The sequence below is a fragment of the Onychostoma macrolepis genome, chromosome 04 (genome assembly GCF_012432095.1).
Source record: "Onychostoma macrolepis isolate SWU-2019 chromosome 04, ASM1243209v1, whole genome shotgun sequence".
Classification (NCBI taxonomy): domain Eukaryota; kingdom Metazoa; phylum Chordata; class Actinopteri; order Cypriniformes; family Cyprinidae; genus Onychostoma; species Onychostoma macrolepis.
The window spans coordinates 33,263,427-33,279,373 of NC_081158.1; the positions used below are offsets into that span (position 1 = coordinate 33,263,427).

Below are 15,947 nucleotides of genomic sequence, written 5' to 3' on the forward strand. Positions count from 1 at the left end.
TTATTACCTTTTTTTTCTTTTCTTTTTTTTTTTTTTGAAGGAAAAATATATGAATTCCCAGTCAAATAATGCATTTTAGAGCGCTACTGTCCACTGCAATAAAAGGTAGTAGTAGTTATGTGGTGCATCACTTTTGTTTGCCATTTTGAATTTAGGCTGCCATAATAAGCATATAAAAAGGATTGTTGCAATGAATTGTTCATAAGGGTCAAAAGTTATCAACTTAAAAATGGCTTTTAAAGTCCACTGTAGTGGACATCATGCATCAAAGCGTTAAATTATAGAGTTGTCTTTACTGTGTATTTCCCAAAACAAAATTAACTTAATCAAAACCGACAATAAAATCCTAAGTATATACCCCAGGCCAGAGATATTAACCGTTTGGTGCATTACTTACTAAAATCACAAATAAAATAGTTTTAATGTTTTATTTCCCAAAACAACCTAAAATCAAATCCCGAGGAGTAAAATCCCCTTAAATACATCACAAACTCACTATAACCCAGGCCAGAGATATGAACCCTTTGATGCATGAATTACTAAAACCAGTCAGTAAAAAAGTCTTTTATTACCTTTTTTAAACAAAAATACTATATTCATTCCCTTTTTTCCCAAAATAACACATTTTGATAGTGTTACTGTCCATTGCAATAAGAGATAGTAGTTTCTTCTTGTCTTGGTGCATCACTTTTGCTTGCCATTTTATGTTGCCATAATAAAACATAATATAAAAGGATTGTCGAAATGAATTAAGGGTCAAAGGTTATCACGTCGTGGACATCATGTATCAAACTGTTAAATCATACAGTTGTTTTCAATGTATATTTCCCAAAACAAAATTAACTTATCAAAACCTATAATTAAATCCCGTGGAATAAAATCACCCTAAATACATTATCAAATCAACATACCCCAGGCCAGAGATATTAACCCTTTGGTGTATGAATTACTAAAATCACAAATGAAAATTGTCTTTTTATTTCCTTTTTTTTTAAAACAAAAATATATTAATTCTCAGACTTTTTTCCAGGAATAATGCATTTTAGAGCTTTACTGTCCACTGCAATAAAAGATAGTAGTCGTTACTTGGTGCATCACTTTTGTTTGCCATTTTGAATTTATGTTGCCATAATAAAACATAAAGGTCAAAGGTTATCACCTTAAAAATGGCTTTTAAAGATCTGTAGTGGACATCATGCATCAAAGTGTTAAATTATACAACTTTTTTTTTTTTTTTCCCCAAAATAATATCATAACCTACAATCAAATCCTGAGGAATAAAATGGCTCTAAATAAATTATTTCACTAAGAAATGTGTGACATTATGGAAGAATCTATTATGTAATATAGCTCCGCCCCTTTCATTTTACTGTTGCCCAGATTACTTTCACTCCGTTTGGGAAATTTATGTACTAATTACAAGTGATTAGCATAAGAGCAGTGGGGACACGTGGCGACGTGGATTGGGAATTACCTTACTGCGAGTCTTTGACGATCAAAGGCCATCGATATTGATGTCTTTAAACCCAGAATCATCAAAAACGCCCAGATTTGCTTCCACCCAGACGGTATTCAGAGAGACTTAAGAAAGAAACTGTGGAATTGGCCAGCGAATCCTACACATTTGATGCGCTCGTGCGTGTGCTGCATGATTGCGCGTGTGTTGGCATGGCAGCATACGTCCCTGTCCTCCACCGTGCCTCCCATCGGTTGGCTTTCAGCTCTGATCTGCGTTCGGTGGCCCTGATTCCAGATTCTCCAGACATTTTCACTAAATTCATCTTTTTTACACACAGCAGATGCCCTTAGGAGTGAAATAAATCACATTCTGTAAGGTTCGGCTCAAATACCTGTGCAGGTGTTCCAGAAATGCACGATGACCTGATAGATTGCGTGTGAAGTTTAGTCTGATAAGCTTGGTTCATCCTTCCAGATCTTTTTGGCGGTTTGACTAGCATGTCAGGTCCACCGGATGTCGACACGAGAGACATAAAGAGGTTACACGTCACATGAGAAGCTGATCTTTTTATATTTTTCCTTTGTATTTCCTGTTCACCTCTCGTTCCTTCATCTTCAGCTGTACGCGTCTGATAACCGTATCCACTCGTTTCGTTCACCTCGAGAACCAAACAAGCTTTACACCTCTCTGAGAAAGAGAAATGAGACTTGTACTTTTTTTATATATATAGTCGGCACTTCACTGACGAAATAATTATTTTTCTTCTCACTTGTATCTTGCACTTAACACATGTAGCAATACCTATAGAAAGGGAACTGTGTAAATCACCAGTATTCGTAAAGTGAAATATTCATTTTATCGCTGATTGTTGTTCCATTTTGTACAAAACGATATTGTGTACAGGTTAAAAATGAAACGAAACATAAACAAAGCCAAAAAAAAGGGACGAAAAAGATGAAGACGACAACAGAAGTCTTTTAGATAAACATTATTTATTTTTACTGTTTTGTAATTTAGACACTATACTGTAGCTCCTCTATTGCCAGACTTACTGGAAGTGCCTCTTGGTATAATGTAACATACAGAAAATATATATTGAGATTATTAGAACCTGTCACAAGCTGAACATTGTGGATGTTGTAATGTGAATACAGTTTAATAATACGAGTGAAATACTGTGGTATTGAATGTCTCTGTGTTCTTAATTATTTCTTTCTTGCTTCATTGATTTTCACCCCTCATTCAAGACGAAATAATCTGAACAAGCTCAAGAAAAAAGGGTAAAATGTCAAATGTTCTTCTCCTGTCACAATCGAAGTCAAGGTAAGATCCCACATGCCAGGTCAAATTGCTTTAGTATTAAAGGAATAGTTCACCCAAAAATTAGTATTTTCTGAAAATGTACTCAACCTTCAGGCCATCCAAGATGTTGATGAGTTTGTTTCTTCATCAGATTTGGAGAAATATAGCATTGCATCACTTGCTCAGCAATGGATCCTCTGCAGTGAATGGGTGCCGTCAGAATGAGAGTCCAAACAGCTGATAAAAACATCACAATAATCCACACCACTCCAGTCCAGCAATTAACATCTTGTGAAGTGAAAAGCTGCATGTTTGTAAGAAACAAATCCATCGAGATGGTTTCATGTCAAACCTTCGCTTCTGTCCAAAATATGAGTCCATGATCAATTATAACGCTTCCACCAGTGAAAAAGACCATTCCCTGTTGTCTCTTGCATCAAAATCCATCCACATTTGTTTAGATCTGTTTTAGACTGGTTTCATTCGTAAACTGTGGTTGATCAGTGCATATTTCTCTCCTGATTAAGAAGAGCTGATTTTTTCACTTGAGAAAGCAGTGTTATCGATGGAGGACTCATGTTTTAGCTGGAAGAAATAGTTTGAAGTTAAAAATGCCTTGACGTTAATTGCTGGACTGTAGTGGTGTGTATTATTGTAATGTTTTTATCAGCTGTTTGGACTCTCATTCTGACGGCACCCATTCACTGCAGAGGATCCATGGAATGCTAAATTTCTCCAAATCTGTTCTGCAAAAAATATGCACTCAACTTCACCAAGCTCATTTAAATCACTTTAAGTTCAGTACTTAGCTAAGCTTCAGCATTGATCTATGTTTAGGGTGCTTGCCAACCTGATGTTGAAGCATTTCATTGAAGAACAGAGTTTGAAGAATTGTTTGGTATTGAAGTATTAAGGCTGTTTGGCACATTGTTTGCTTGTGTTCTCAAAGAACGTAGAGAAAGGACACTTATATAAGTGGATTATGAACAGGGCTTGAGGGACGTGTTGCTTTAAACTCATTAGTGGCGGATTTGTCTAAAACCATAGACTTTTTTTTTTTATGCTGACAGCCACAATGTTCTGAATCAGTCTCTAAACGTCAGCTTTTTAGACGTACAATGAGATTAGTCGTGTCCCTGGCTAGTGGCTACCATGTGTTTCCTAAAGCTTGAGGTGTGTGTAATTCATACTTGCACAGCTCACTGAATTATACAGAAGAAAAGGACATGGCAACCTTTAAATGCAGCTCACCCCAGATGTCTTCAGGAATCAAAGGTTTTCACCTGATCTTGTCACTGCTTTATTCTCTGGGCACTACACACTTTGCAGTGTGATGTATAGAAAGGCTGTTATAAAGTGGGTGATTGTTGTGGTAATTGGATCCTTTCACTAAAGAAAGTTTGCAAGGCCAAAGGGGGCATGCAGGAACTAATAAAGGTAGGCTTATATCTTGAATGCAATATAAGTCATCTCAGATAAATGCGGCTTGCTATATGCATAAAAGTAAATTCTATTCTCGTAACCACTTAGGCCTACCTACTAAATCCCACATGTGTATATTAGGATTCAAAACTCCAATTTAATACAAAATTTTCATTATGCATAACAGTTTGAGTAAAGTGCTGCAGTATGGGAGATTTTGGGGTTAAAAATAGATCTATTTGAGTAAAAGGCTGCCGTATGGGAGATTTCGGGGTTAAAAAAAATAAAATCGACCAAGTAGATAAAAAAAAAAAAAACAACTGTTAAAACAAAGAAACCTCGTTGAGAGAATAGCGTACTGTACAAGCACAAAAAACGGAAAATCACAGCTCAACGTCGGACCGCTAGAGGGCCAAATGTTCCGTATTGCGAGGGAAACTGACCACACGTAATATTTTTGCGATATTTATTCTTTATTTATAACTTTTCTATGTTTTAAACTTGCCAAATGTTACCTTGGGCACGTTTTCTGCACTGATTGTGAGTCCAGAATAACAAGATGATTAAGCGTCTCACTCACATGACATGAGGCCAGCGCTAAGGTCTGGCTTGTGTGTCATTCCTTTAACTTCTCCTCATCCAGATTTAAGCTGTTCTCATCCTCTGATCCTAACCTGAGTGTCTGGAAGGTTAATTGCAGTGGGAACTGAGCTGACTGTGTACTGGTCAGGAGTGTTGCTCACATCCTCTGACCGGTGGAAGAAGTCTTAAAGGGATACTCACCCTCAAGTAGTTCCAAACCTGTATGAATGTCTTTGTTCTGCTGAACACAAAGGAAGGTATTTTGAAGAAAGTTTGTAACCAGGTTGTTTTGGGGCACCATTGACTTCCATAGTAGGAAAAAAATACTGCTCTGTTTCCCACATTCTTCAGAATATCTTCCTTTGTTTTCATCAGAACAAAGACATTCATACAGGTTTGGAACTACTTGAGGGTGAGTAAATGATGACAGAATTTTTATTTTTGGGTGAACTATCCCTTTAAGCACTTTCACTAATTGGAGCAGCACCTGCTTAATCCACCTCCAGATCCAGACTCCAGGTCAATGAAGGAGTCTGTTCTTCTGTTGGAGTGTGTAGCTGTGACAAAAACAGAACTGATTAACCAAAACTGCACGACCCCTCATGACCTCAGTGTCAGCCTTTCATAAGCAAACTCCACTCACTTTTTACAGAAACTGTAAAAATCTGGTTTAACATATCCTGTGAAAGTTTGGTTTATTACAACAGTGCAAATGTTAAGCTTTTTTAGCATAAGAAATATTTTTTTTTTCACTCTCTCTCTGTTCAAAGAAAGATGTTCCAACATAAAGGCACGCTATACCATTAAGTACTATTAAAATGATATTAATACTTTGAATTAGCTTTTATTTTTATTTATTTATTTTCAGCTTTCAAGTCAATTTTATGTGCTTTGTCATTTTTATTTGTTATTTATTTAAATATACTACTATTTAGGTTTAATTCGTTTTTATTTCAGTGTTAATTTTAGAGCTTTAGCTTATTTCAGTAAATTTCCAAGACGACATTTCAAATTTTCATTTAGTTTAAGTGTTTCATCTAATATTAATATTTTATTCATTTTATTTTGATATTTTAAATTTTATTCAAATTAGCTTTTTTTTTCTTTTTTTACTTTTAATGAAACTTTTTTTTTTCTTTTTTTTTTTGTAATATGTGTTATTGGAATTTTCATTACCTTTTTAAAAATATAAATATATTACTTTTATTTATTTCTAGTTAGTAATTTTAGGGCTTCAATTTCAGTTAGTTGCTAGTTTATTTATATTTTATTTTATTTCAGCTTTATTTCAATCAGTAAAAATGTTTTTTTTAATATATATATTGTTTAGTTCATTCCCTATAAGGATGGCCATAACGTGATTCATCAATGTTCTTCTTGAAGTGGAGGTAAGATGTTCAAAATCATTGAATCAGATTGTTCATATATTAAATGACCTGAAGATAATATTGAGCTGTTTTAAATTGGTGTAAATAATGCAGATTATTTAAGCGTTCCAGACACGGGTAACATTCACTAGGAAGTCATGTTTCCTTCCTGTTCACCTTCAGCAGTCCCTCAGGCATTTCTGTGAACGTGAATGTCAAACGCAATCGTTTCTGACAGATATGCCGTGCATGAATTACTTCGGCAGCAGCTAACTTAATTGGCATTAGTTGAAGATCCAGAATCTGAATTCAGACATGAATAACATGATCTGAACTTCAGTTACAGGAAACAAAGCATTTAGCAAATCAAACACTTGGTATACACAAATGATGAATTATATAAGTGATCGAGATCATGGAGGGAAAGACGTCTGTAGTCAAGTGGTTGTTTTGAAGCTCATGAGACCGGAAGAGGTTTCAGAGAGGATTCTCTAAAGCCGTAGGCCTCCATTACTCCATCGTCAGGCAGATTTACAAATGAAACGCACAAATTCAGCAGCGTTGCCATTCTCCCTAGGAGCGCTCGTCCTACATGATCACACTCCTCAAACCATTTGCGGTAAACGTCATGCTAAACCGTGGATATAGATAAAAAGTAAAGGTTCTTCAGTGGTTCTTTGCTGTCTGTTTTTTTTTCTGTATGTTTCTGTAAAAATGATGTTTTATTATATCAGCGGAATGATTATGTGGGTTCTTTAAGATCTATATAAATTAAGGTTTTAAGAGTGATATGGGTTTAGAGATGTGGACAAACGTTTTGTTTTAGTGATTTAGATTAAAAATGACACTTGTTAAAGGACAAGTATGTTTGAAGTATTTGGTCATTATATTGGGCTTGGTCACAGTTTCATAATTATTATATTATTTTTAAAAAACACCTTTTTAATCACCTTTTTCTTGGTTTGTTCCTTTTAAATATTATATTTAATTTAGTATAGACTTGGTTGCACTTTCTATAGACATTTTAGGTAATATTTAAATGCATAACCATCTTTTTTTCTTTTTTTTTTTTTTTTTTAAATAGACCCAAATTAAATCATGCATATAAATATAAATTGTATTCATATCACATTTTCCTTTTCATGCTTTTGTGTAACAGTTCAAGCTGAATCTAGCCACAATACAGGACAATTTCCACATTAAATTAGATGAAAAGTTGGATCATTTTGGATTTTTTTTTTTTACCCCCCTTGTTCCACTTGGACAAAAATGACCAGCCTACAAAAATGCTTATAAATCCAACTTGTTTTATTTCCATTAGCACAGGTTTTGCTTTTCTTTTTGAAACATATTGACCATTGATCTTATTGATCTGAGCTCATGCACCTCAAAAATTACCCAAAAATAATGCTCAAACACTGAGATTCGTAAGCTCAGATCAATGAGGCCTACAACCAAACAAAAATACAAAACCTGTGCTGAAATTGACAGAAATCAAGCTGACAAAGATTTGGTAATAATATAGCATAATGAGAGTGAATGAGCGGATGAATATTAATCATAATATATGACATGCAAAAAATTGTCATCCACCACTTTTCTTTAAAAATGTGTAAATTGTGTTTTGAGATCATTTCTGTAACTCTCATTCAAAACACACAGGGCCTCCATATAGACTTGCATTAGGAAAAAAAGCAAAGCTTGTTTTAATATAGCAACAGTTGCTACGCTGGGATTGGTCAATACTGTTTTAAGGCGGGGCTTAGCGAAGGGTCAGCAGAGGATCCCATTCCGCAATACTTCACTTACTCATGAGTCATGAGTCCATTTCTCAATGGCAGATTAGCAGTGTATATCATGCACTCAGTTGACCGCAGCTCTTACACAAGCCGACGCGTTCGTCTTGAAACAAACTGTAGGTTTTCCAATGTCTCGTCTGGGGGAGTGAGAAGGGCTTGTGCTGATTACAAATAATGAGTCACGGGTCTGGAACACTACTCCCTCTCCATCGAGGTCGTTAGGAGCATAAGTGATGCATAAAGCAGCCTCCTGAGCACGTACCGCAGGTGACACGAGGAGCAGGGACTTCCCGAAAATACACATTAATCACAGACTATTTTCAGTTCCTGACAGGGGCGTTTCTTGGTGTGTTCACACCTGTCTTGTGTGGTTCGATTGAATCGAACTCAAGTTCGTTTCCCCCCTCGGTGTGGATCTTTTGGGTAGGTGTGAGTACAGCAATCGCACTCGGGTGCGCACCAAACAACCGTACCGAGACCCAGCTGAAGAGGTGGTCTCAGTCCGGTTCTAAACGAACTCTGGAACGGTTGAATGGATGAACCAATGAAAGGATGACCTTAAGCACACGTGTGGTTTTGTTTACAGTTTCTGGTTCACTTGCAAAAAGGGCAGCGTGAAAGCGAACCGCACCAAACTAAAAACAAAAATCAACATTGTATTTGGTCCGGACCAAAGCAAGTGAACTAGTTGACTTTCCTGGTGTGAATACACCCTAAATACTTTTTTGGATATAAATGAGTGGTTCACATGCTGCATGCTTCATCATTGACAAACTGTAGAAGATGTTTGCAATAGATTAGTAAATATCCACTTCATGTAGGCATTTTTTGTTTCCTGTCTCATAAATTATCCCATTACTATTTCGGTGTGAGAAACAGTGTTATTTTAGTTATGTTTTTTATTAATATTTTGAATTAGTTTTTATTTTTACATTTATAATTTTAGTTAAAGTTTTAGTAATTTTTCTGTGTTTTTGTCATGTTTTTTTATGTCTATATAGTTTTTATTCATTTTTAGTTTATTTAATTTTATTACATCAAGTTAAACTAAATTAAAATGAAAAATGTAGCATTGAAATTAACATTAAATTAACATTTATTTCAAGTAGCAAATGTTTTTAATTTGAGTTGCAGTTTTAGTTTAGTCATGTTCAATGATGGGAAATGCTGTGTTATTAAATGCACTGTCCACCTACTTCATATTCATAACTGATTACTCCTGTAAACGGAAAATAAAAATGTATTGCAAAATGAATCTTTTAGCATCTGATTCTAAACAGCTGGTTGCTTGTTTGCTGAAATATTATCAGAGAAATGATTCTCAGGTCTGTATACGTCAATCCAATTGACACTAAGGCACAGTGCTATTTCACAGTAATAATAATTATAGGAAAATAACAAAATAACTCATCCATGACGCTGCAAACGATTCAGTGAACAATGAACAATTTAAGACCTTTTTGCAAACCTGTTTGACTGATTAGAGTGATTCATTCACAAATCTGGCACCTGATTCTAAACTGCTGGTTGAAAGCACACAACTTTTACTGAAATATTGTCAGAGAAAATAATTCTCGGGTTGTTATATACATCAATCCCATTGACACATATAGGACTTATCAATAAATAGGGCTTAGCAATGATTCTTTGGTTTCACAGACAAAAAAGAACAGTCTGACCTTACATGCATATCTTCTGTGCACAAAAATACTTTCCTTCGTATCTTGTTATGACTTCACACGTGGCCCTCAAATGCAAACTGTGCTACACTGTATCTCTATGCAGACAATCAGTTCAAGGACTTGAGGAGTTGTTGTGATGTGCTTGAAGTCAAAGACATATTTACAGCCAAAGCATTTTTCTTATCTTCTCTTTAGATGAGACTGCACAAATATACCGGTTGCCCTGCGTCAAAGAAACCCATCGAGTAAACTCTGATGCAAGAATTAAATGCAAGAGTCAGGACAGTTAGCATATTATTCATATTCTCAGCTGTAATTATTATTCTAACGTCATAGATTATCCTGTGCTTGTTTTGTCATGTTACTGTAAACGGGCTAACCCAGTTATAAAGCACCGTGTCAGGAGTACGGACCTGAAGTAGCCGTTTGTTCGACAGGCCACTGCGACGGGTGAGAATGGATTAGTGAAATCCTATTAGAAATACCAGGCCAAGAATTCTGCCATACTCTCCAAACCATTTCAAACCACCGTAAACCACAAACCGATTACTAACGCCCAAAATCAGTCAAAGCCAAGCAGCAAAAACCTGTGAAGCGACTGCAGTTTGTGTGTCTGTGTAAAGAGAATCTGGAATTTGTCTTATTTTAGCTCCGTTATACTCCTGACACCTGTATTAAACAGCACGCATATCAGTTACACGGCGTGAGTCGTTCACTGAAATTACTGAAGGAGAAATGAAAAACCAGATCGGAGAACATGATTGGATCGGTTCTGTCTAGTGCAGATGGAGAAAATGAAAACACTTTCCTAGAGCTCTATTACGTCTGTCTGTGGATAAACAAGTATTGTTTGGCTCCGCAGAATAAAATTCTTTACAACTGAAATGTCCCTATGAGGCGAAAGTCTACAAGTTTATATAATATTTTTTCAATTATATTTTATACACAATGAAGAACACTTGATTTTGAAACAATTTTCACTCAGAAATTGCAAGCAATTACAAAGGCACAGCAAGTATAGTAGTAAGACTGAAATAGCATTTTCTTGTCCAATAATCTTTGTTTTTCTTGCAGCTTCGAAAAATATCATTTCTTTTACAGTGTAATCACCTGAATTACTGCAAAAGCTATTTTATTTTATATTTTATACATAAATGACTACTGTATAAAAATCCTTTTTATTTCGGGATCAAATTGTATTAAATTGTTATAGTTGTTCAATCATGTGAAGCATTAAGGTAATAAATGCACTGCTTTGTTCATAAATGTATTTTCATGTGTTATTTTCATTATGTAGAAAATGCATTGCAAATTTAAACTTTTCAAAATAGATCATTAATGGTTGATTGTTACTAAATCCTAGGATTTTTATATTTTTATCTATATTATTATGATTTATTATTTAAAAAAATATATAGCTTTATATATTATATTACTATATAATTTATATTATTAATTATATATTGCATTACATATTATATTATTAAGTATTGCAGTATTTATATTCTTAATATTTTTGACTATATATCGACTGCATAAACATTTAAAGTCTTGATGTACAGAAAACACTGCAATGTTTTTGCTTATAGAGGCTTAATGCATGTTTGTTCATAATTTATAAAAAATCCCCATTTCTTGCCAATTTAAATATGCAATGCATTTCCATTTTCTATTATGAACATAAAGTAGGCGGGCAGTGCATTTAATACCATATTTCTCCACGTGATTGCATTGTATTTCTGATTTCAAATACGAGATGACGGTCAGAGACATTCGGTCCATTAATGGCTTTATCCTTTGGGTGCTTTTGAGTCTACATGGACAAGCCACATATCAGCAAGAGTAGGATGTGTATAATCCACAGTCAGAAGGTTATAACAACTGTCATATTATGGCTTGGTCATCTCCATGGAAACAAGGCAATGTGCATCGTCTCTCCTCTATCCACCCTTTCCTGAAAACACGTTATATGAGGACTCCATATTGGCTATAAGACTGAATAAATAACATGCTGTTTTTCTAAACAACTAAGACGTATGGCTGTAAATACTATGTGGCTGAAAGAAAATCATCTGGCTGTGGATAAATATGATCTGTATGAGTACACACACGTTTGGCCAGCCGTTCCTTACAGAAATGTTTATCTTTGGACGTCCAGGCTCAGTATACTTGATCTGGATGGGAGGATGGATAAATGCAGGTTGACGGCCTTGAGGAACGACTGCCTTTGCACCCACAGCTTGACATTTTGCTTTTGCACTGAATGAGTCAGTCGGTCTGTCTCTCACACTGACGTCACTTTTGATTCGCAGGCACAGTTTTCCTGAAAAGCATTTGGAAACTGAAGCAAGGCAAGTAAGTTATCTCTGTACAAACAAACAACTGATTATTTTCATTTTAAATTCATGTTGTTCAAACCTGACTGAGACTGAGCTTACGAGGATCATTTCTAAGAAACTGTCTTTTTGCAACCTGTTAGAATTAGTGTTAACATTTTGCATTGGCAGACAGATTTTAATGTTTTATTGCTCATCAGTCATGTTATATTAACATGGACTTTATGTTCAGGGCCTCGGAGATCTTGTGATAAAATAATAATTGAAAAAATGATCAAATGTTAATCATTTTTTTATTATATTTTATTCACATTTTAATAAATACAATAACATTAATCATAAATAAAATCATTTAATTTAAAAAAATTAAACATTTTACAAATCCTATGAAAGATCAGTAATTTTAAATTAAAATGGACTTTATGTTCAGGTTCTCAGAGAAAATTAATTTAATACATTAAAATGTAATTTAATAATAATTAATAAAGTTCATTTAATTCTAAAGATAATTAATAACTTGATGTTTGCATGTTTTTAATATTCCTCTGACATAAGGAAAGCCCATTTTACAGATCTGATTAAATATCCATCATCCTCATATCTGGCCCACTAACCCTAATCAAACACACCTGAGCATGCTCAGAGTCTTCAAGATCATTAGAAAATCACAGGTAGGTGAGTTTGATCAGGGTTGGAGCTAAACTCTGCAGCAGATTGGCCCTCCAGGGAAAGATCTGAGGAACCCTGATGTATGTGCTAGGTCACAGAGACCCCAAAAAGCTCTGATAAAATAATACATAATAAATCAAATATTTAAAAGAATATCTCTTATTTGAATTTTTCCATGTTTCTCTGACGTAATGACAACCCATTTTACAGATACAGAAGATTTGACCTTCCTGTCGTAGACATGCAATACAACAGAAAGCCATTGCAATAAAAAAATATGAGAATCTTTAATGATCAAGCCTCGTATTTGAATGATACGTGTGTTTGGGGGCTTTTTTGTATTCTCTCAGACCGCAAACAAAGGGTTAAACGTACAGTTTGTGTTTTTAATGTAAATCATGACCAAGTGTTTTCATATAAGTTTCACAGACAAACATAATTCAATTATATAAGGCTAGATGTTAGTGTCATGAAGTGGCGTTTTATGAATTTCGCAATGATCTAATGGTCTGTAAAAAAAAATAAATCATATAATGTTTGTCAGACATATATGAATGTAAGTTACGATAAGGTGTCGCCGTTTTATTAAAATCAGCGCGCGTTTCACGCGTATGATGTGATCATCCAGAGCCCCAGTGCGCGCTCATCACGTGCTTCAGCTCAATGCATCCAGCCGCTTCAAGCAGAAGAAACCTTCTCACCTCTCAGCAAAGGCTCGTGAACAACCTACAAGATTGACGTAAAAAAGATTAAACTATTCGGACGCGTCGAGCTGAACGAGAAGGAATCGGATGTGAGTGGAAGTGTTGGGGAACACCTCCAGGACCAAGTGCCTTTCCTCGTCTCCGGCAGCCCGTGGGAAGTTTCTTTCCATGTGAAAACCATCTGACACACATGATCTGCTCCGTACGCACTCATTCTGGACCACTTACATATCCATAGATTGTGTAACAACCACGAGAAGACGAGACCGGATCGCGCATTCGTATATGAACTGTGAGATTTGGTGAGTAAATCGCAGCTCTGCTTCTATATAACCAGCACAGACACAAGACATTTGACCCAATTCATCTCTTGCTTACAAATTATGGATATGCATTGCGCACTAGACATGACATGGTTTAAAATGGGTCTGGCGTTGCGCAAAGCTGCGTGCGTTTGTGTGAGAAGAGGAGAAAGCCAACATCTGCTCGTTAAAAGTAGGTCTGCATGTTGACTGCCGTGTGTTCGTGCTGTTTACTAGATTACTTTGAACGATTGAGAGTTATTGTGCACCGTATTAATTACAGTAACAACCATTTTATTGCGTGCTATAATTGTGCATGCTCGTCTGGGTTCAGGAGACTAATGCGTTTTTTATTGCTAACATTCAGTCTGTGCAATGGATTTTATACATTCAACAGTCTGTGAGATGTTGTTGTTTTGTTTGTTTTTTTCTTCTTCTGGTCACTCGTGGGTTCGGCGTGGATTCATATCAGCTGCTGGTTAATTAGACGCACTTGCGCACTGGTTGTCATGACCACTCATCCACATCAATTCACCAGACTACAGACTGTTTACCTTCTTCATGCGTCTGATGTATATGTGAGCTCCTAGTTTGGAGATGCGATGTGTTAATTCTGGAAAGTTGTGCAGTGCGCTGCAGTGGTTAAAGATCTGCCAGGTACACTAGTAAAAATATGGCTTTGAAACAGTTTGCACTTAGAAATTGCTGTTAAATAATTACCAAAAAAGGTAATGCATTGAATTTTTGACATTTTGAAGTAGAAAGACTGAAAGGCGCTGAAAAAAAATGACTTTTTAAAGATTATTGGAGTATGTTTTACAAGAAAATATTATTTTAGTTTTTCTGCTTCAAATTGCAACGTTTGATTCAATGTGCTTTCTTTGTGATTGTTTGTAAAATGTAGCAGTTTCTGAGTGAAAATTGTTTCTTTAATTTTTTAAAACGCACTCCAGTGACCTTAAGTTTATATATATATATATATATATATATACACTGTAAAAAGTAAAAGTTGACTTAACTTAAAAAATTGTAGGAAACCCGTTGCCTTAAAATTATTAAGTACATAATAATAATAAAAAATAATAATATAAAATTTTTTTTTAAAAAGTTGTGAACTTGACCATTCAGTTAACTTATTTTTTTAATGATCATTTACTTAAAAAATTTTAAGGCAACGGGTTTCCTAAATTTTTTTAAGTTAAGTCAACTTATCACTTTTTACAGTGTATATAAATTAAATTTTATTTATTTCTTTTACAGTATTACTGAAAGGGTTTGGGTTCAAAACCAATTTCTTTTTTAATGATCAACACTCACATTTCAATGGTAAGTATGTTTTTAGGCTATTACAAGTCTCTCTCAGACCATAAATAAAGGGTTAAGTATATAGTTTGTGTTTTTCAACATGACTTTAATTTAAATCATGACTGAATGCCTATATATATATATATATAACTTAAATTCACAAAGGTTTTGAAATGATCTAAGGCTAAACCGATCGTTAGATGCTTCTCACTTACGAATATGAATGAACTGTGGTGTAATGATGTTGTTGAATGCATTTCTTTAGAAACACACTAAACAGTGCCATTTGGACCTAATACAGACCTAATTAAGTAGAAAAGAGCCAATAATGTTTAATATCAGTCAAACTGATTATTTGTCCGTCTCTACAAAGAGCTGATTCATGAAGCATCGTGTCCTTGTGTGAGACACCTAACCTCAGGTTACTCTACAGGGACTGTCCCTGTCATAATAAGTGTAGTGACTTAGAAAAAGCATCAGCTAAATGACTAATGTAAAAATCTCGGCTTGTGAAGAAAATTGCAATGTTTTTAAGTTGCATGCTTTATATGTCCAGTGATTTATGAATTCAAAGCTGCCTCTGAAATTTATAGTTCAGTTGATGTTTCATTTACTGCACTGGCTGCACTCAAGGACTCATCAAGTTCAATCAGAATATACAATCAGAGCTTGAATAACTAAATTACCAGCTCATAAGGTTCAAGAGACCTTGGAGACTCTTATAGAAGTTGCTTATATGAGGTTCCTGCATATGTGAGTTATAAAGGACCCGAAGTTGTGATGTGTGTGTATATATATATTTTTTTTTTTACCAAATAACACAAGTTGCAACTTGGTTGTAGTTGATAGTTCTGTCATAGCTTTGCCAACACATTCACTCACTTGCTTTGTAACCAATAAATCCTTCAGACTTTATGACAGCTGGCTTATTATAGGTAAATAAAACTAAAACTATAAAGAACTTGAAATGAAATAAACGTAAAAAAATAAATAAAATTGAAAAATATATATTAAAATT

At 34.9% G+C, this 15,947-nt stretch overlaps 1 protein-coding gene across 3 annotated transcripts in view; it reads left to right on the top strand.

Moving 5' to 3' along the window:
- The first annotated feature begins 13,213 nt into the window (after positions 1 to 13,213).
- Positions 13,214 to 15,947, top strand: part of slco1c1 (solute carrier organic anion transporter family, member 1C1) — a 36,135-nt gene continuing 33,401 nt past the window's right edge. Inside the window, exon 1 of one of the 3 annotated variants that reach the window (XM_058772080.1) lies at positions 13,214 to 13,624. The gene's annotated coding sequence lies outside the window, so the exon portion shown is untranslated. Of the gene's footprint in view, positions 13,625 to 13,682; positions 13,818 to 14,160; positions 14,282 to 15,947 lie in introns of those variants that run through there. The other 2 variants (XM_058772083.1, XM_058772081.1) reach the window with 2 other exon arrangements.